The following is a 19,828-nucleotide window of genomic DNA, read 5'->3' on the forward strand; positions in this document are numbered from 1 at the left end:
GCTGCTTGCTGCGTTCACTTGCTATTGCTGCGTTCATTTGCTATTGCTGCGTTCATGTTCGTGCTGCTGTGTTTCATGTTGCTGCTGCTTGCCTGCCGGTGCTGTCCTTGCAAATGTCTATTGCAATCTCCGACTCCGGAACCGAATCATCATACGCAAGAAGCCGTAAGCAATGCCTCATTCCCGAAACACAGGCTAGCTCAGAGCATGGTTCAGACGCCGCTGGAACGAGCCACAGCTCCCGCACGACACACATTCAGGTGTCCCTTCCGTCCTCATCTGGAGTAACTTTTAATATCCTTTGGGCCAGAGGAAGTCCCGAGTTCTACGCCAGCTCTGGTAACAACCCCTCTCTTGTGTGTCAGCTAAGAGTCGCACTGTCTCTCGGTCGGTGGGTATTTAAACACCAAAAAAAAGGCAGGAGCAAGCTGACTCCTGCATTCCCAAAGTACCTGCCATCCTGTCCTACCATCTCGAAGTAAAATCAGCGCTTGAAGCCTTTAATTGCACGATATATTCCCGTGAACAAACTCGATTTCCTCTCCCCGCAATGTAAACAAATGTGTCTACTTCCGCGTTCAACCACGTTGTGCCGCTGACGTCACACTCCCGGGGAGTCTGGGAATTGGAGTCCCAGATCCAGCCACGAGTTCTTGCTTCCTGACAGGTATATAATACTTTTCTGCATAAGCAATGTTTTATTATGGAAATATTTGGCCTGCAGTAAGTCATATTTGAGGCAATTATACCGAAGTTGATTGTATATAAGTATTTATACTAGGCCTACTATAAATCAATGAAATTAAAAACGGAAATAAATTAATAATTTCCATCACGTGAATATGAAGGGAAGCTAGATACATTTTTGACCATCATTTTAGACTTCAATCTCCTACAGTGTCTTTTCTATGAATACCATGAATCATTCTCTGCCAAGCGGCCATGTACATTTAATCACCTACCAAAGAAGAGTTTTTCCTTATAGGAATTAAGCTCTACCTGCAATATCTGCCCCTCGCTGGGTGTGCCTCAGGAGGCTTCATGCTGCAAATAGTTTCCAAGCTCTTCCTAATCACAGATGTTCGTCAAATTACCTTATCACAGGCTTAAATCAAGGTTTCTTAGCAAGTTATGCTGGCTCCCAGGGACCCATGTCTGTTGAAACCTGCACTCAAGACTGAAGTTTGCACTGAAGGAGCCAGGAGTATTACACGTGCTGCTATTTAAACGTGTAAAAACACAACATGCCCCTAGCCTAGTGCTAGGAGGAATTATTCTAGCAACGTTTCTTTATTGAGCCGTTAGTTCCTCACAATTATTCTGTTAAGAGTATTAACTACTAAAGATTTTTCCCGTTTCTTTGCGCTGTAGATGACATGGCAGGGAAAGCAGACATCCCATATGCCTTCTGTGGCATATATATTTTAAGGTTTTACAATCAAATGTGCATTTGGTTGCCATAGTAGCCCACGTTTCTTTGACACCAGAAGCATTATGCTGGATTCTCTACGACACATATACATTGTCATCTCATTTAGAAACACCGGAAAAGTCTGCGAGAGTGTGATTTGAGCTTAAGAAGCAGTCCTGAAGAACCATCATTGCAGGAAAACGAAATAGACACACATATTTTGTCGAGCAGATTGTCTGTGACAAGGCAACCGGTAATTGTTTGAGCAACACATCCGAACCTTTGCAGGGGATGCCCACTGCGGGTGGCAGAACAGACCTGAATCCAGTAGACTTCTCAGAATGACTAGAGATCTTCTCATAGTCCAAAACAGTTAACAGGCACAGCAGAATCCCGATATGGGCCATTTCCCCAGACCAGCACACAGTATCCGCGATGTTCCTGGAGCAAAATCAGCACAGCAGCAAAGGACAGGGGAAAACAGCAGCGTGGAAGCGCTCCGGTCCCTCCGTGGTATCCCCGGGGTGAAAGCAGGCTCTGCAACAGCAGAACCAGGACAGGTGGAAAGCAGGCCCCAGCGGTGGTAAAATCCTCCTCCGTACAGCAGCACACGCCCGGTGGAAGCAGGCCAAGCCCGAAGCGTGGATCCACTCCGTCTCTCCGCGACGACTCTGAGGTAAAAAAAAAAAAAAAAAAAAACTCTCCAGTACAGCCGTATTCTACAGGTGGGAGCAGGCCTCCGTAGATCACAGATCGCAGGCAGCAACAAGTGGAGCCGCTCCGTCTCTTCGCTCCGTCTCCGGAGGTAAAACACCTCAGTACAGCCGGCCTCGGCAGATCGCAGACAACTAAAACTACTACTTGTATAAGCAGGGATGGCTAAAAGTTTGTAAGCAGGAGAGCTAGATGCTAACAGATGCCAGATGCTAACAGGTAGTGCGAGCCTGTAGAAATTGTGACTGCCTCCAATTACGTGATGACCTTAAGGCACCATAGTCTTGGGTCACGTTCACACCTGCTTTGTTAGTACTATTGAATCGGTCCCTGTAGCGTTAACCCCTTGATGCGGTTCGTTGGATTGGTGTGGAAGCAGTCCGATACCTCTGCTCCGCCTAAAAGAGGTGGTCTCGGGTCGCTCGCTAGTAAACTCTGGAGAGGTTCATTGCTGGTGTGACGTAGTCCGCATCAAAACATGGGAAACAACTATTTGCGCGTCATCGCTTGTTTTGCTATCTATGCTGTGTGCAACATCCAGTAACCTTTAGGGTCATGCATTCATTCTGGTGACTGCTTACCTCACTGGTCCCCTGTGTACAGAGAAAAGGCAGTGGTACAATTTCATCAGAGCCACCTGTCATCGGTGAAACCTCCTCACTGCATAACGTCTCATTATGTGTTATAATGTTGTTAATGCACGTTGTCTGATTTATAATCCTATGCGCTGGCCGCAGAGTCTGTTGATGCACTCTCCAGATTAACAGCAGTATGAAAATAACCTGCCAAGGCTCCATGATGCAGGCTACTGTAGGAATTGCTGGGATCTGCATTTTATCCGCTTAATGTCCCGCCAATTGTTGAAAAAGCATCTCCGTACAATGACTTTAGTTTACAGTTCATAGTCTGTTTGAGGTTGCCTGGGTGAACGCAAACCCAACCTTCTGCAAATGAAACGATGTAATACACTTGCGTCTGGTGTAAAGACGCGGACTATTCGGCATGAATGCAATCTTAGAGATGGCTATTGCTCAGATCTTTGGTCTTAGCCCCTCTGCGATGAGTAGAAGGTTATGTTCATTCTTTTATAATGACCTCGCGGTGTCCTCAGATCCTCTCTAGTTACTTACAGATGCTGCGCCTTCTGCTGGTTCGGGGGATTTCACAATGAGTGGTTTGCCCCACCAGCTTGCCATGCCCTCGTTCAACCAAACGACTCTGGATCTACACGTCAAGCCCTCAAGAATTTCCCATATTCTGCCTCCAACCAAGAGCATGATTCAAAGCATACAATTCAGCTTGGTACTTTATCTTCTTCTGTCCCTCCTCTGTGTACTTATGCAATAGATATAATAGTTCTTCATGCATTAATTGTATTTTCATTTCGAATCCTGCAATCTTCAAGTGCTAAGTATTAAGCCACGCTAGAGTTAATTAATTTGCTCCTCAAGGGCCTTAAGAAGACAGGTCCTCCACGCAATGATAAAGACTGCCTCTTAACTTTGCACCCGTGCAAAGGTTAATGTATAAATTCAGGCAAAGTGGTTTCACTATACATTGATAAACGTCAGATGCAGTTGTTACAGCTTTCTATTGGTTTCTCAGGTGGCGAATATACACAGACCTCTCACCTTTTAATCCTCAGCATAATCTCTCCCATACTGAATTAACTTTGGAGATCAAATAGACACACTTTTTTGAAACTTTCAATGTCTGACATTTCTGATTGGGGAGTCAAGGAACCCCGAATAATCATTGCTAAAACTAACACTGTTTTCTTTGTCCTTTATCTTCCATGCTGAACTTCTCGCATCATTGCCCTCTGACACATGCGTCGGCACCCATGTGTATTCGATGGCTGCAGACCCAACGACGAGGGTTCTCCTCCAAGCTGCGTGATCTCTGCCTAAACTGCGGCCTTCCCCCCAGATCGCTATTCCCACTGTTTAAGAATCTGCACAGCTACAACCGCAGCTCTATATACGCCTACCTCAACCCTGAGTATCCTGGGCCGTCGGTCATCTTCTGCCCACCAGCGCTATATCATGCCTCACATGAATGAGATCCTTTCAGCACAAACAACCATGAGCTCTTGCACTACTCGATGATGAGTAACGTTCAAAGATGTATATCTGTAGAATCCTGTCATTGCATACCAGGTGGTTGCTGGGTTAGATTATATTTATTTAATTATAGTATATTCCCCTCATAGCTGCATGCTTGGGGGGGAAAGCTCATTGTCGCTGCCTCAAAGACCTAGACACGGCAGTCTTGATAGGTAGTATATTCCCCTCAAAGCCGCGGTGCTGGGGAGGGGGGTCGGCACTGGTCACTTCCAGGCCTACACATAGCAGTCTCGCTAGGTAGTATATTCCCCTCAAAGCCGCGGTGCTTAAGGGGGATGGCTTTTCGGGCTGTTCCCGGGCCTTCACATAGCAGTCACTAGGTAGTATATTCCCCTCAAAGCCGCGGTGCTTAAGGGGGATGGCTTTTCGGGCTGTTCCCGGGCCTTCACATAGCAGTTTCATTAGGTAGCATATATAGGTAGTATATTCCTCTCAAAGCCGCTGTGCTCAGGGAAGAATCGGCTCTGGGCTATTCCTCAGGCCTACACATAGCAGTCTCACTTGGTAGTATATTCCCCTTAAAGCCGCTGTGCTTAGGGGGAATGGCCACATGGCAGCTCGCCAGGCCCTCTACTTATCAGTCTCACATCACCAGCGTCAGGCTCGGGCTACGCAGTTTTGGGGGATAGTATCTAATCTCCACGCAGTTTTGGGGGTTAGTTATTTAATCATCACTCATCGTGCTATGTATATCTATGGAGTGATGATGCCCGAGCCTAGTCGCCAAACTCAACTATATGATGCTTCTAATAAACATGTTAAAGGAACACGTGAGTTGTCTGACTGAAATGGGGCGAAGCCTGCGAGCTAGTTCAGGCAGTCAACTCGAGCACTTATGCTGCATTCATACATAACGCCCCCTTGCCACTCTACAACCAACCAAACAGAGTCTCCTTAATATGCCGCTCTATTTAACCTGCCAGATCTCTCTCCATGCATTGCTTGCTGCTGCTATTGCTGCAGCTACGTCGCTGCTGCTTGCTGCGTTCACTTGCTATTAGGGCTGTACCCGAATATTCGAATATTCGTTCGTTGGCCAACTATTCGGGTTTCAATTTCATTATTCGGATATTCGTTTTTTTATTTTTTTTCAAACAAAAAAATATTAAAAAAAATAAAATATTTTTTCAAAAAAATAAAATATTTTTTCAAAAAAATTAATATATTTTTCTAAATGTATGCTATTAATAAAGGCAAATTGCCATATTCTTATACTATATTTATACTTTTGAATTGCACTGTTAAAATGCGGAAATATATACAATCTCAGCCTGTGCTCCAACCCAGTCTCACGGCATTTCGCGTTCACCAACACGATTTTTAATCTATTGATTCGTGTTCACCATCACGATTTGCCCCTTTTTTTCGTGTTGCACAGGACGATTTTAAAAGCAATGTATTTCTACTGGTAACGTGTTTCGTGCCTGCAGGCTGCAGCACGTCTTTTTCTCCGGTCGGGTCGTGGAAGACCGGAAGCTGTGTGGTTCATAAAAACATGTTCTTACTCAATATCAAGCCACAGTTATTGCTTTTATTTTAAATCGTATAATTTCGGACTTTTGTTGCCGTCTGTGAGGAAAATAAATGGGGCTCAGAGCCTCAGGATACTGAAATCCGTATTTTTTAAATCTTGTTTTCCTTCTAATTTGTTGTTCTTTTCAAAATAACACACTTTTATTTACTCACCAATAACACTCAATTATCCTTGCTTTTATTTATTGGTTTAATTCCATAATCTCGGGCTTTTTTGGCGTCCGTCAGGAACTGAATTTCAAAATAAATATAACCGGAAACAGACGTAGGCATTTCGAGCGATTACCCAAGATCCTCAGCTATGGTTTTAAGCTCGTTGATTGGATGTGTTAGCTGCAATGCATGCTGGGATTTGGTGTTTATATTATATGAAATCCGGAAAACATTTTAAAAGTATAAAATAATACCTAATTCCGAGTGCTCTTGCTTTTCTCTTTGAAAGTCATCACATAACGGCATTGTAACACACGGTTCGGCTGCATTACATATTACAGATCTGCCGTAGTTCTTTATTTATAGCGCCCTGATGAGAAGACCTTTGGAAAAACTGGAAGAAATGGCGCCGAAACTGAATACTTGACGTGGATCATAAATATATCAACAATTAAACAACATCTTCAATTTCTCTTCACACAATACGTCTCCTTGCAGTATCTACACTAATTCGGCTGACTTTTATATTTGATCTAATTCATAGATAGGTTATATTTACACCATAACGGTGCACAGCTAAGAGAAAAGGACTGTAGTTTTCAAAGATATTACTGATTTTCTTTGAATGTAAGAATGTAAATACTGAGTCTGAAATAGTATAGCAATATGCTGTAAAATGATGTGAAAGCATGCATAAAACTATACATCTTCAGATGTTGTACATAATACAAAGTTATTATGGCTGTGTGCACCTCGTGTGTACCTCCTAGTGGTTAAAGCACGTTATTGAATTATTGTTTTATGTGTTATATATTTGATTAAAAAAATATTAAGAATACATACTTTCATAGGGGGAAAGTATAAATATAGAATATAAAAAATCAAGAAGATACTATAAGTTATCTCTACAATAAAACAGTTTAGTGCAGGATGTACACAGATATTAATAGGAGGAGGTGCAAAACAGAAAAACGGATTAACCTTTATTTAAACATTACATATTAAATATTAAGCCTGACAAAGTAATTAACGTCTAATATATTGCTTTCCTGCAATGTTAACTATGTTGAAGCACTTATTTTAACTGATATTATACACATTAATTATACTCTTATGTAGATAGAATAAGAAATGTGCAGAATATGACAGTTTAATGGTGGAGGTACACACATATTGATAGATGTCTTGTAATGCACTGTTGAGGAACCTGTGACCCAAGTTTTTCATTCATTGAATAACTACACCGTAGTTGTGTATATGATATGTCAATAAACCTTTAAAATCTTGAAAGGGATGTGCAAAATAGCCATAATATACAGTCTTTAATTAACTATTAGAATAACGAGTAATGAATATACTTTATTACTCGTTTCCATTCATGTCAATTGCAGATACATGTTTAGTCTTCTCAAGCACCAACTATCAAATATCTCTCCTGGTTGTTGGCACTTGACAATCACCTTACCTGAATTTTACTCAGGTGTAACTAAAGTCTGATTTAAGGGTTGTTTATATTTCACATAATTAATCAGAATCTGCAAAGTAACTCAAATAAATGCAGTGGAGTAAACATACCTGTAGTGGGGATATGATATGATGCTTCTAATAAACATGTTAAAGGAACACGTGAGTTGTCTGACTGAATGTAACTTATGTTGGCTAGCCCTCCAACACATTGTAGGTGACAAGTTTAGGGGTGGGACATTTTTTAGTTGTTGACCAATCACAACAGAGCCGGCCAAAGAGGCCCTATTGTGCCTTTTGGGGTTATCCCTTTCCTTAGTGTGTTACATATGTTTTGATGCAAGTGAATGGTTTACAAAGGTTACAATTCCCTGCCTGAAACGCAACCATTATGTAACACTTGCACTTCTATGCGGTAGCTCCCAAACACATTGCACATGATAGACTAAGAGACGGAACATTTCCGACACATCTCTGAGCTGTTGAATCACAACAGAAACGGCCAGCTAACCAATCAGAGCAGACTGGGCTCTGGTTTCAGACAGAGGGTGAAAAGAGGTGCTGCAGCACAGGCAGTATGAGAAAAATAAAGACCTTTTTGAACATTAAAGCATGGAGACATGTCCCAGTAGAAACACAATATACAATTATGAACCTGAGCATAATAGGCCCTCTTTAGAGCTATTAGTCACGATTTTCAAAAAGGGCAGTAACACATTAGGAAAATCGCTATGCCCAAAGCAAGATGATTCCTTTGGGCATAATTAATAAGTGTACGTGTTTAGATGCTGCTAATGTATTGATCGCTACACGTTTGAATTTTCCCCCCGTGAGCTCTCGGAGAGGGTGAACTCTTTTTCTCTAGTATTTTAATACCCTGTGAAGGAAAGCTGCTTATGCAAACAGGCTCCCTTGGTACACCAGATTTATGCAAAAATAGTGTAGGAAAAGGGAGAATATTTTTGTTTATGTTGGTCATTCCTCACCAGCTGCTACCGCACGCAGCATGATGTTTGCAAGTTGTGCAAACTGCTGTTAAAATGGAGCAAACAGGAGAGAACAAAATGGAAATAAGTTGAGATTCGTGATTCTTTAATAAACATAAAAAGGTCATTTGTTCACGGGGCAATCATTGCTGGATTTGTTTTCACCTTTTATGTACAGACAATTCATATTTAAATCATGTGTTCTGCTTTCCCTCCACCTGAAATCACGCTTAATTAGCAACTATCTATCTCAATTCTCTCATCAAGATATTGTGATTAAAGTGTTGTTGACTTAATTACCTTCATTCCTTTTCCATTTCCTCCTCAGCGGCATTGGTAAATTAAGATAACTGGACTGGCTGATTAGCCCCACCTCCTACTGCTAATTAGGATTAGTGTGCACAGCCGATATATCATTGATGGTGGTGATAATTATAATGGCTGCGTTGATGGAAATTAGGCAGAGTGAGTGAGACAGTCTAAGGAACAAGCAGTACCAGGTGTAATGGCAAATTAATGTATGTACATGAGATGGGTTGAACTCACAACTTGATTGAAAGCAAAACAAATTTACCTATTGAGCAAAACATAATATTGACTACTATTAGAATATACTTGCATTGAATTAAAAGGCCAGAACAAATTGAGACTCCAATAATCAATAGAACCAGCCCGTTTGAAGCCATGACCATTCGGTAATGTTTGTCCGCCGGAGCTTTTTCCTTTTTTTTGCTCTCGGTTTTTGTTTGCTCTCGGTAAGGATGACCTTCAGAAACTTGCCAATGTTTTGCTGCCAGGTAACTTCTGAAAGGATGCTCTAATGGCCAGGTATGACTTGTTTACTTGTGGATAAAAAAGAGAAAATACGTAATAATACCATACAAAGAGGCCAAAAGCAACAGTGTGTTAGTTCATCCCGCAGTACTTCTCTCTGCAACGATTAGCTCAGAATCCATTGTTTAAATTTTTTTGTAATGTCTTTTTAAAAGGTAAAACTAATTACATTTTTTTTTTGGGAATTGACTCTAAATAACAATCACCATGTTCATTGTGATGAAGGAACAAGTGAGGCTCATTAATGTGTTTTTTTTCTCCAATAATGGAGATCTATGACACAGAGGAATAAGCTACATCAGGCTTTGGCTACATGGAAAATTAGTAAGATTAAGAGAATGGATGCACTCCCCAGACAACTAGATGCGTTTTAATGTCACACAGATTAAAGAAGTGATGTGAATTTATTATGGAAAAAAACAACAGAACTACTCAGAAAACCTTCTTAGTAAAACGTGACCACATGTAAGGGATAATGTGCTGCGACGCGGTCATTATGGGGAAAAGAACACCGACAGGCTGATCAGGAGCCCGACGCGAAGCGGAGGGATCTAGATCGGCATGAAGGTGTTCTTTTCCCCATAATGACCGCGTCGCAGCACATTATCCCGCTTATTACATGGCCACATTCTCAACAAAGTAACGTTATGACTCCCAATATTAATTTAAATGCTTTTATGGATTTAGAAAATGATTTTATTGATTTAAAAAATAGTTGTATGTATTGATTTAAATTGACATGCATCCGCGAAGAAAAATAGTCCGTTGTTACTGTTTGAACTAACGTAGCAACGGCAGGCTTCGATAGCGTTTTTGAGGAGCTTTTTGATTACAGATTTGAAAACATCGCTCCTTGCTTTAAAAGTAGCACAATTCATGATGTCAAACCTTGGAAAGTATCTAGATATCCCTGCCCTAATGAAAAAGTAACTGGCAAGTGAATATGTGTCGCCGTTTGATGTCTATGTCTGGACCGCTGCGTAAAAAGGAGGGTTTCTGCCCGTTACTTCTCCGCAGTTTTTCTTGTCCCAGTTCCAAAAGCAAACTGCATGTTTGCTTTTCGGCCCAACTGTATACAGTTCAATCGACCGGACTTCTTTCTGAAGATGTGAGCGTCCTTAACAACGGTCAATAAGTCCTTGACAGCGGTCTGTCTGTTCGGTATTAACAACGTGTCACGTGTTCTGAATTGACCAATCAGAATCGAGTATTCAACTAAGCCATGTAATAAACACTGATAAACAAGGCAATTTCAAATGTAAAACTAATATAGCAGATAAAGTCATGTCGCTCAGGTTCTTGCCTCAAAAAGAAAATCATGGCTGTTTCATAATCTACCTGACGTTAATAGACTGTAATATATTATATTTTTAATTATATAATACCTATATTTATTTATATATTGAATTTTTTTTTATGTAGCATGCTGTTTCAAATGATAAACGTCTAATTCAGAAGCGAAACTCCTAAAGCATCAATGTATTGCACATATTGCCAACCAATCATTTGGGCCCTCACCCAGTTTCAATTAATATTTTAAGCTCAAGGACAGAATTGTCTCGGTGGCTTAGGCCTGCCATTAACGCACAGTTAAAGCCCTGCCTGTGTTTCCACAATAGAACCGCACCGGCTAATTTACACAGCTCCACTTTAGCAATAATTGATATTCATTACGAGTGGTCTCAAAGCTGCCAATTAACTTCAGTGTGTGTGTGTGTGTGTGTGTGTGTGTGTGTGTGTGTGTGTGTGTGTGTGTGTGTGTGTGTGTGTGTGTGTGTGTGTGTGTGTGTGTGTGTGTGTGTGTGTGTGTGTGTGTGTGTGTGTGTGTGTGTGTGTGTGTGTGTGTGTGTGTGTGTGTGTGTGTGTGTGTGTGTGTGTGTGTGTGTGTGTGTGTGTGTGTGTGTGTGTGTGTGTGTGTGTGTGTGTGTGTGTGTGTGTGTGTGTGTGTGTGTGTGTGTGTGTGTGTGTGTGTGTGTGTGTGTGATCACTAACAAATCAGCATGTCATTTATTTCTAAAGAATGCTCGTGATTAAAAAGTGCATTCAGTTAAGCTCAGCAATTTTGGAAGATGGAATTTGTTCCTTTTTTTTTCTTCTTCTGGTGCCTTTTCCAGAATATTAAGTAAACATTCAAACATATAGCTCCACGTTTTCATTATTATTTTTCTGTTTCTCCACAGGAGCAGCTGACAAGAAGAGCATACTGCTCGGCGGCTTACAGGTAGTGTTATGTATGTGTCACATCAGGTGTGACTGTGCCTTTTAGATGGCACCGGGAGTTTTGGGATGTGTGAACTGGATACAGTTGTGTGGTGTTGTCATAGGAGCGTATGCAACAACGTGTTCAATAAACGGTCAACCTAAATGTCGTAGTCCATAGTCTTATATAAAACATTGGCGACGAGGATTATGGATTCTCTACTCTCACCTCTCTCTCCGTTCCTCGCACTGCCGGGCGAATCGCCGATTCCGTGGGTTCGCTGGCTTGAGTCCTTCGAAACGTTCATAGTAGCCGCGGGGCTAGCTGAAGCTAACGACGACAGGAAGAAAGCCCTGCTGATACACTCACTGGGCAGCGAGGGACAGCGGATTTTTCGGACTCTCGGACTCGCTCCGAAATATGCGGACTGTGTTACACTGCTCACTGGACACTTTGCTGCCCCACAAAATGTTATGCTCCGGCGGATTGTTTTTCGGCAACGCCAGCAACAGGCGGGTGAGTCCGTCCACCATTACGTGGCTGATCTGAGGGGACTAGCCAGCCTCTGTAAATTCGGGGCGCTGGAGGATGAACTAATACGGGATCAGCTGGCTGAGCACACTAACAGCTCGACGCTCAGAGAAAAGCTGCTAATGATGACAGACAAGCTCACTTTAACAAGAGCAGTGGAGGTAGCTTTCCAGCTTGAGTCAGCAGCAGCCTTAGCATCCCAGCTAGTTCCCTCCTCCGGTTCTTTTCCCCACAGACCCATGCTACTAACTCAAACGTTGGCGCTACCCATGGAGCCTCCCGGGGAGGTTTTCCCTGAGGACAACTTTGATGTGAACTTTGCAGCACGCCAGGGTACGGCAGTACGCCGGCCCTGTGGTAATTGTGGCTCATCATCGCACCAGAGTCGAGCTCCAAACTGCCCTGCCAAGGGACAGAGGTGTCAACGCTGTGGCAGACAGAACCATTTTGCACGGGTCTGTTCCTGCAGCCGACAGCCCACCTCCACGTACGCCTGGGCCACACGCACTGACGACCATCCACTCAGTGGGCGCCATCTCCTGACCGCTAAAGTGCTGCACGGTGGAGCTGGATGGGGTCTGCCTCCCGCTGCAGCTGGATACGGGGGCCTCCAAGTCGCTCCTGAATGTTTCCACGGTGCACCTTCGCTGTTCCAGTCATCGAGTTTGTGGGGTTCCGCCTGACCACCTCTCGGTCCCTCAACTCGGCCGAACAGAAATACTCAGTGGGGGAGCGGGAGGCGCTGGCCTGCGTCTGGGCATGCGAACGGTGGCACATGTACGTTTATAGGCGGCATTTTATGTTGCGTACTGACCATCAGGCTCTTACAGCCCTGCTTGCTACAGTACATTGGGGTCTGGGCACAAACCGCTGAGGATCTACCGCTGGTCAGAGGGACTCCTGCCGTATGACTTCACCACAGTGTTTACTCCCGGCAGGGAGAATGTGGTGGCTGACCTGCTCTCCCGCGCCACCCCCACCCCAGTGCCCGGCGCGGGCCCGGACGCAACAGAGTCAGAGCTCATACTCATGCTCCACGCCCGCTTCAGGCCGTGGTTTCCCTGGATGACATTCGGCTCACGTCGGAGGAGGAGGACCCCACGCTCTCCCGGCTCCGCACTTACATCCGGGAGGGATGGCCTGAGAAGTTCCTGGAGGAGCTGGCGTCTTTTCATCGGGTCAAGGACGAGCTGACCTGCTGGAACGGTGTCTGCGTGGCCCGGGGCCTCCGCACGTTATTTCCCATCGACCTCAGGGCCCGCGTATTGTCTATGGCGCACGAGGGCCACCTGGGTATCGTGAAGGTAAAACAGCGCTGCAGGGATTTGGTGTGGTGGCCGGGCATAGATCGAGATATAGAGACAATGGTGAAGGAGTGCACGGCCTGCCTGGTCAGTGGCAAAACTGGCCCGCCACTCCCACCACCCTTGCAGTGGCCACGCGCGCCTTGGGAGCACATGCAGCTGGATATCTGTCTGGAGCTGCATGGTGTCCCGCACCACCAACTCTTCCTCCTGGTGGCCTACGACCTCCATTTGAAATGGCCAGAGGTGGTCGCCACAGGGTCCGTAACGGCTCGTGTGGTCACAGACTTCCTCTCCTCTCTGTTTGCTCGGTGGGGCAGTCCTAACGCCATCACTACGGATAACGGCCCACAGTTTGTCTCCTCTGAGTTTGCCACCTTTGTGGAAGGGAGGGGGAATTAAACACATCCGTACAGCTTTCTACCACCCGCAAGCAAATGGGGGGGTGGAAAGGTTCAACCAAACCCTAAAGAACGGGATCAGAGCACACCTGGCAGATGGTCTTCCGTTCTCAGCTGCGCTGCTTCGCACCTTGCTTCACTACCGGGCGACGCCGCATTCAACTACCGTCAGTTCCCCAGCCCTCTTGATGATGGGCCGTGAGCTGCAGCTCCCTTTGGATCGGCTACGGGCCGTCTGGCCAACGGATCACGGTGGCATGCAAGCCGGCTTCGGAAGGTGGCACCGTCCCCCATCGTGGACCCAGGGAGGACGGGGACTTTGTTTTTCCTGATGAGCAGTTGCAGGGTCCAGCCGGGTTCCCACCTGAGCCGGTTGAGCCAGTGGTTAGTTTTGAAGCTCATCCGGCCCGTGTCCGGGTCAGACCAAGATACTTAGAAGACTATATTGTGAGCTTGTGACTCTCAGGGGTAATGTTCCGAGCATAGTCTGTTGCGTGGCAGAATAATCCACATGGCTATGCTGGTGACTGGCAGTCTACCCAGTTCATCTAGAGTAGATAGCTAAAAGTTAATTGGGTTCCTTGTGGGGGGTACATGTTATGTATGTGTCACATCAGGTGTGACTGTGCCTTTTTAAGATGGCACCGGGAGTTTTGGGATGTGTGAACCGGATACAGTGGTGTTGTCATGGGAGCGTATGCAACAACGTGTTCAATAAACGGTCAACCTAAATGTCGTAGTCCATAGTCTTATATATACAATAGGTAGGTCAATAAACACTTTCACAAACCATTACCCTGATCACTTCATTTTACTAACCGCAACAACATAAATATAATTTGAGCTGAAATATTGTCAACCACCCTGCGGGACGAAAACAACTGGAGTGAATAGAAACACACATGGTGATTTCGACATTGACATGGTCAAACCTCCTCTCAGGAACCGCAAAAAGTTCAAAAGGGCCCCTAGTATGGCGGTGGACTTTGGCCCGTTGACAGGCCACGCACGAGTCGACCCAGGACCTCACGTCCTTCTTAAGCCCCTGCCACACAAACTTCTGCAATAACAACTTCACGGACGGCTTCCTACCGGGGTGGGAAAGATTGTGAACCGCCTCAAAAACGGGTCTGCGCCAGTCCGCAGGAACCAGCGGTCGAGGCTGGCCCGTGGAGACGTCACACCACAGCTTTGCGCCAGAGTGACCGACCATGACCTCCTCCAGGCGTAATCCCGTGACCGAGGCCTTGAGGGTCTGGACCCCGTGGTCAGAGGCCTGGTCAGCGCCCATGCGGAGGTAATCGAGGCCCAGCTGCACAGCTCCGATGACCGCTCTGGAGAGGCAGTACGCGACCACGTTAGCCTTGCCAGCAATGTGTCGTATGTCCGTGGTGTACTCGGAGATGTACGAAAGCTGGCGTTGCTGTCGGGCGGACCACGGCTCGGCCACCTTGGACATGCAGAAGGTCAGTGGCTTGTGATCACGAATGCCGCAAACTCCCGGCCTTCCAGCAGGAAACGGAAGTGGCGACCTGCCAAATAGAGACCAAGGAGTTCTCTGTCGAAAGCGCTGTACTTGCGCTCCCTGGGAGTCAACTGGCGGCTGAAAAAGGCGAGCGGTTGCCAGGTGCCATCGACTAGGGCTGAACGATACACCGTGTCATGGCGATAACCGCGGTATGCGCATGCGCGGTATTCACACCGCAGGGACGTGCGGTTTTATTCATTTTAAAAAACAAATGCTAACGCACTTTAGCACAGAATTCAAAATAAAGATAACCTTATTACTTATTACGAAACTGCACATACAATATATCTGATTAAAGCTGAGACTCCACAGATGATTTAAGTATAGTATCTAAGCGATCCGATCCCGCAACAGGGGAAGCAAACACAGACATCACAACACGTACCTTTTTACGGGAGATCGTCTCACCGTAGCTGTCAATCTGATCAAAAGACGTGTTCAATGGCATTAAAACGAGAAAGAAAAAACGCGGCTGAATCGGTTGATCCATAGGTTGATAATGTATATGTGGCTTTGAAGCAATTGTTTATAATCCATAATTCAATTTTTATGTAAAAATCGGAGCACAACAGTTAGCTGCTAATGGAGCCACCAGAGTGTATGCAGCTTCCGGTTTTGGCTACGCGTCACTCTCACTCCTTATTTGGTAATGTGTGTGTGTTAGACTGCGCTGGACTGCCGCATAGCCAAGACCGGAAGCAGCAGCCACTCTGGTGGCTACCATTAGCAGCTAACTTTTGCTCTGCGATATTTACATAAAAATGGAATTATGGATTATAAATTAAATCATTTTTTTATACTGAGACGTTAAAAACCTATGGATTAACCGATTCAGCCGCGTTTTTTCTTTCTCGTTTTAATGCCATTGAACACGTCTTTTGATCAGATTGACAGTTACGGTGAGACATCTCCCCAAGAAGCTACGTAAAGGTACGTGTTGTGATGTCTGTTTGCTTCCCCTGTCCGAGTTCAGATCACTCAGTGATGATACTATATACCTAAATAATCTGTGGAACCTCAGGTTTAATCGGATATCTTGTAAATGCAGCTACGATAAGTAATAATAAGGGTACTTTTATCTTGAGTTCTGTGCCAAAGTGCGTTAGCATTTTTCGCTCGGGTCATTTAGATGCTTCTTATGAGACTTGTTTTGTTTTGGTAAAAATGGTTTGTATCGTCAATTAGCTGAGATTATTCCCGTTAATCTGGTATAACACATTAATAGGTTCTTAAATATTACGATCCCCTGAGACACTGTCGTGAAAAAAAAAGTAAAGTACCCGCCGGGACTTTGGGGTTAAAAAAACGCAATATATACCGCAGGGGGGGGGGGGAAATCGTGATGTCAGTTTTTTTCAATACCGTGCAGCCCTACCGTCGACCCATTGTTCATGCTCCGCGCCCACTGCGTAGTCAGACGCGTCGGTGGTGATAGCGATGGGGGGCCCTGTGTGACGGGTGAGCCAACATGGCGTCTTCGCTTAGGGTGGCGTTGAAAGCGACCTCCCTTTCAGCCGTCCAGTCTATGGCCTGGCCGGGGGACTTGTCCTTGAGGGCCTCGTACAGCGGGCGCATGGTGTGGGCCGCCCGGCGGATGAACCGGTGATAAAACGTCACCATCCCGAGGAACTCTCGGAGCGCCCGAGCTGTAGGCGGTCGTGGAAAGGCAGACACGGCCTCCACTTTCGACGGGAGGGGGCCGGCCCCATCCTTGCTGATGAGGTGCCCGAGGAAATGGATGGAGGACAACCCGAACTGACACTTCGCCGGGTTGATAATCAGGCCGTGTTGGTTGAGCCTCGCGAAAAGGACCCGGAGATGTGCCTGGTGCTCTTCGGAGGAGGAGCTGGCGACCAGGATGTCGTCTAAATAGACGCAGATGAATGGCATGTCTCTGAGCGCTGAATCCATCAGCCGCTGAATGGACTGAGCTGCGTTCTTAAGTCCAAGCGGCATACGCGGGAACTCGAAAAGCCCAAACAGCGTAATTACCGCAGTTTTGGGGACGTCCGAAGGGTGCACCGGCACCTGGTGGTAGCTCTGCACCAGATCCACCTTGGAGAAAACCAGCTTGCCCGCCAGGTGTGCAGAGAAGTCCTGGATGTGAGGGACCGGGTAGCGGTCTGGCGTCGTTAAGGCGGCGGTAGTCACCACACGGTCGCCAGCCCCCGGCTGATTTAGGGACCATGTGAAGCGGCGAAGCCCAAGGGCTGTCTGAGCGGCGGATGATGCCCAGACGCTCCATGTTGACGAACTCCGACTTGGCGACCGCCAGCATGTCAGGGTTGAGCCGCTGGGCCCTAGCATAGACAGGGGGGCTTTCAGTGTCGCTGTGTGGTGCTCTACTCCGTGTTTGGTAGTGGCAGCGGAAAAGGTGGGCTGCGTCAAGTCGGGAAACTCACTGAGAAGGTGCTGGCCCCGTGAGAGTGAGCTGGAAGGAAGTCTGCGCCGAGGAGGGCGAAGGAGATGTCAGCCGTGACGAAATACCACTTAAACCACTAACCCTCGAAGCACAGGTCCACTGTCTTTGTGCCATAGGTGCGAATAGGGGTGTCGTTAGCGGACGTTAAAGGTGGGCCGTGGCCTCCACCGGTGGCGTCCTCCACGGTAGCCGGCAAGACGCTCCGCTGGGCTCCTGTGTCACAAAGGAGTCTTCTACCAGAGAGGGTGTCCCTGATGAACAGGAGCCGGTTGGATGTGCCCACGCTCGCGGCCACTACCGAGTGCAGACCTTGGCGTTTCCCGTTATCTTGTAGGTGCAGGGGGGACGGCACATCTTCGCTTTCGCCCCGTAGCGTGCATGGTAATAACACGGCCAGGGCTGGAGTTGCTGGCGTCGGCCCCGGAGCTTCTGCTCGGTGGCATGCCTGTACCAGGGAAGGTGCCGCTGCGTGTCGGGGCCAGCACCTCCGGGGTAAAACGCTGTGTTGCCAGGAAAACCGGTCGGCTTCTTCGGCCAAAGCGCGGGGCTCAGTAATAGCCGTGTTAGCGAGCGCTGTCTGTACATGCGGCGGCATGTGCCGAAGAAACAGTTCTATGAACAAAATATTAGGTTCTTCCGTACCCAGCAGGCTGAGCATCATCTCCATGTGGTCAGAAGGCTTGTTGTCCCCCAGGCTATGAATCGCGAGCAGGCGTCGGGCCCGTTCCGACCGTGACAGCTCGAAAGTCTTTAGCAGGAAAGCCTTGAACGCTGCATATTTATCCTGGGCAGGAGGATATGTAATAAAGCCCACCGTCCGGGTCGCAGTGGAGCTCCCCAGCGCCGAAACAACGTGAAAATAGCGTGCTGCTTCATCAGTCACTCCGCGGAGGGCGAACTGAGCCTTCGCCTGAGCGAACCATGCAGCCGCAGATGTCTCCCAAAACTCCGGCAGTTTGAAAAAACCGGCATTACTTGCCATGCTCGGTTCAGTCTCGGATCCTTCAACAAGACTTATGTCAGGGTCACCAATGTAGTGCCGAGAGACGGGAGTCGGAGGCGGGGTATCGAAGGTACAAGCTAGACTTTGATTTAGTATCTGAAAACACATGGAAACAACTTCATGCCCGGGAAGCGAAGACCGGCGGAAACAGGAAGTCCGGTTCACTAAAATGTCGGTGCAGAACAATACCCCAACCCATAGATCCGTGGGTGAATAATGTTAATCACCACACTATAATCAATTTCAGTTTGCATTCTTATACCATACAATAATTATAATGAATAAGTTCAAACAAACACAAACTTAGAGCTGATTAATAACTGTATCTAACTTTTTTTTTTTACTTGTTTTTAACTTGTATCTTCCCTCACCTTTTGGGAGCGTAGGGCAGAATTAGGAGGGAATTCCGTCTCGTAGCGTTGGTGCACTGTTTTGAAACGCCGCTCCTAAATTACCCTTCTTCGATAAAGCCACGCTCGCATTGCAGATGAGACAGATGGACTTTGAATTGGAATAGATACAAAAATAATCATCCTCCCACTCGGAGTGAAAATGATATATTTTGGGCTTTTTTTCCTTCTGCCATAATTGCGGTCTTGTGTGTGTGTGTGTGCGGACTGTCACTCCTGTTGACACGGACAACGTCAGCGAAATAGTGCCCATTCTCCACCAGCCACGCCGGCCAATCACAAAGCTTTGATGCGTTCAAGCAGAGGCGCGGGAAGGTATTTTGAGTGGGGGTGCTGAGGTGCTGGACTCCAGTGAACACTATTACGGGCACTATAGAGCACACACAAAAGCACTCCCCACACGCAAACACACAGTACACCCGCAACTGTTACAATGAAGGCTCGATAATCAGCTCACGGCATATAGGCAGGGGTAAAGTGCTATTTGTTACAAGTGGGGAGCAGACCTCACCTCCTCTAGAGGGGTCCGGGGGGATGCTCCGTTAAATATTGAAGTTAAAAGCATCAATCTGGTGCACTTTGAGAGCAACATTAAGAGATCTATGAATACATCTCTCAACACCCAGATGAAACAGAACTGTAAACAGATTTACTTTTTATTTATGGATATTTTACAAATCACTCCCCTTTCAAACTGTATTCTTGTTTTACTGCCATATAGTATTTCATAACTGTTTTTCCTTTATTCTCTTATTTTTTTTTAGAACTATAGTGATCATATGGAGGTGTGCCACGGAAATAATCTTTT

The 19,828-nt window shown here is 46.2% G+C and overlaps 1 protein-coding gene across 3 annotated transcripts in view; it reads left to right on the forward strand.

Annotated features, from left to right (window-relative positions):
* Nucleotides 1–19,828, forward strand: part of rap1gapb (RAP1 GTPase activating protein b) — a 132,998-nt gene that overhangs the window by 15,988 nt on the left and 97,182 nt on the right. The window contains exon 2 of one of the 3 annotated variants that reach the window (XM_034083069.1): nt 11,402–11,442. The exons of the other annotated variants lie outside the window; for them this stretch is intronic. The gene's annotated coding sequence lies outside the window, so the exon portion shown is untranslated. The remainder of the gene's footprint in view (nt 1–11,401; nt 11,443–19,828) is intronic. 3 annotated transcript variants of the gene reach the window in all.

The sequence above is a fragment of the Pseudochaenichthys georgianus genome, chromosome 5 (genome assembly GCF_902827115.2).
Source record: "Pseudochaenichthys georgianus chromosome 5, fPseGeo1.2, whole genome shotgun sequence".
NCBI classification, from domain to species: Eukaryota; Metazoa; Chordata; class Actinopteri; order Perciformes; family Channichthyidae; genus Pseudochaenichthys; species Pseudochaenichthys georgianus.